Source organism: Octopus bimaculoides, chromosome 6 (genome assembly GCF_001194135.2).
Source record: "Octopus bimaculoides isolate UCB-OBI-ISO-001 chromosome 6, ASM119413v2, whole genome shotgun sequence".
Classification (NCBI taxonomy): domain Eukaryota; kingdom Metazoa; phylum Mollusca; class Cephalopoda; order Octopoda; family Octopodidae; genus Octopus; species Octopus bimaculoides.
Window position 1 is genome coordinate 8,310,075 of NC_068986.1, and position 2,886 is coordinate 8,312,960.

Here is a 2,886-nt window from a genome sequence, read left to right on the forward strand (position 1 = left end):
AGCACCCTATGGCAATTATTGCCCAGCGCCCTAATACCATTATTGCCCAGCGCCATATTACCATTATTACCCAGCGCCCTATTACCATTATTGCCCTGCACCCTATGGCAATTATTGCCCAGCGCCCTATTACCATTATTGCCCAGCGCCCTATCGCCATTGTTGCCCAGCGCCCTATTACCATTATTATCCGGCGCCCTATTACCATTATTATCCGGCGCCCTATTGCCATTATTGCCCAGCGCCCGATTGCTATTAAACTCACCCGAACTTTCTGCTTTATATGTTTATATGTTTACATAATACGCATATTTCTACACTTCTATATATTTTTGTACACGATGTAAATTTTTATTCTCGTTATATAATTTTATACAAGCTGTATATTTCTATGCACTCTGTATGTTGTTATACGAGTTGTATATTTTATATATGCTGTATATTTTTATACTTGCTTATATTTTTATATTTCTTTATATTTTTACAATTGTTTTTCATTGGGATTTTGCATGAATTTAAAAGAAAGGTTTAACTTTAGAAGCTAGATATTGAATTGTGTAGATTTGACGATAAATTTTCCATAATTTCAGCATTTTCGTTTCAGTTAGTTTACTGATTGTTAACGCATGTTTAAAATAAGCTGACAGTTTAATGAGATCTCGTTTCAACTTACAAATTAAGTTTGAAGCTCATTATCTTTGAATGGCAAAACCAGATGAATAGCAATGGAGATTACCAGAACGAATGGAAATTATGAAACATAACGTAAATTATAAAAAAACAATGAGTTAATTTTTCACTTGCTAATCATAGAAATATTAGGAAAAGCATGCTACATTGTAACAGAATGTTTGGCAAAGTTAATCACTTATTGTCATTTCTTTTGTCAAAATGACAAACCATGAATTAGGTATGTTACTCAATATTATAATTGTGTTATATTATCATTATGCAAAATTGTATTTCATTTCTCGTTCATATAATTGTATGGCCTTAAGACACTGTAAATCAGCCAAACAGAAGACAACAGTTACTTTGAAGTAATCTAAAACCAACAAGGATGACTACATTATTGATTTCATCAGTTAAAAAAATATGTTTTTGAACGGAGACAATGTTCTTCTTGATGATGAAGACTATGCTGCTGTTGCTGCTGCTGATGATGATAATGATAATGACGACGATGATAATGATGATGATGATGAGGATCAAGTCGGGCCGCACTGACAGAGCAAGTCAGTGATCAAAGATGTTCGAATCATGACTGTTGTATGTTTGTCTTATGTACGATGCGTCTACGACTACATTCTACGATATGTCCATTATTTTTTCAAAACAGTAATGTGTTATTTGGCTGTTATTCCTCGCACATCGAAACCACTTTCAGTCTTCCATTCTTCTTTGTTTTAATTATGAAGTCACGTTTCCGATAAAATTATATAAACGCCACGTTTATTGTTCACATTTTTTACACCACGCTCTAACATAGAAAACTGGACGCTTTTGAAATTATTAACCAAAAGAAAATCCTTTAATAAATACCGAACAACTTTCAATTAATATTCGAAAGTTTCTTTTACAACACTAGCAGAAGGGCCTACCGTTTGTCTTTTTACAACATTTTTTTTACATATTTCGCTTATTGGGTCCTTTTCAAGGAAATACTCGCTCATCGAGGTATGTGGCGAAAGGGGATTTATTTGTCGGACATATATCAGTGAATTTAATTCTACAAAACTCTCAGACTGCATTTCAAGTCACACAGCGTTTACCGGCGTAGTGCAAGAGTTAAAATTAGTACTTTGTGTAACAGGAAACATAGCCTATCACGTGCAGCATCTCACTCAACCCAGAATAAAGCAGATGAGACCATTTAATAATTCAATGGAAAGCGAGCAAATATGTACAATTTATTTAAATACGTATTTAAATAAATTTTAATATCATGAAGAGCGAAAGCGAAACCGGTCGACAAACACAATACGAGACATATTAAAAATTATATGAAAATGTAAAGTGTGTGCATTTTCCTTCTTTAATTTCCTATATATATTACAACTCACCACGTGGGGTTAATCGAAATTCCTCCCTTTCTGTTACTTATATATATATATATATATATATATATATATATATATATATATATATATACACATATATTGAAATCTATAAGCTTTTCATCATTCTCACTCTGTTTATTTTCTCTTATTACTTTTTGTTCAAGTGCATAGGCTCGAAACGTAAAAGATTTCCTCACCCTACCGAGCCTCAAACTAATACACTTGCTTGTTGTTCATACACCTGTCTTCGTCTTTTGTTTTTCTATAAATTCCAACTATATATATGTCTATGCGCGCGCGCGCGTGTGTGTGTGTGTTAAGGATTAGAATGAATCAAGTACTTAAAAGATAGGCACCAGGTTGGGTCGAAATAACTTGTAAATAGCACCTTTAGTCGAATAGCTATCATGGCTACTGAAGTACATCCAGTGAAATAGTCAGGTCATGTATACACAGTATTTAAAAACCTTATGAGTATTTTAATAGCCTAAGGGCTAATCGATAAGTATACGTTGTATTGGTCCCACGTTTTTTGCTATACTCCAGAATGTCCGACGAGTCGGGATTCTAGTGGGGGTGTATCATGAACAAATAAACAACAAGTGTCACTTCATTACAGTTGTTTCCAACGGATTTCTTTTAATATAGATTAACGAGTACATCAAATCATAACTAAAACAAAAAAAGCGTGCTAACGTTTCTGCCAGCTCGTCAAGATAGTGTGGCAGGCCTGATTAGGACACTGTTACTATAATTCAGCCCCAGGAAACATCGTCTCCAGCTGGCTATCGATGCACTATCTCCGTCCTTATATTTTCGAACATGT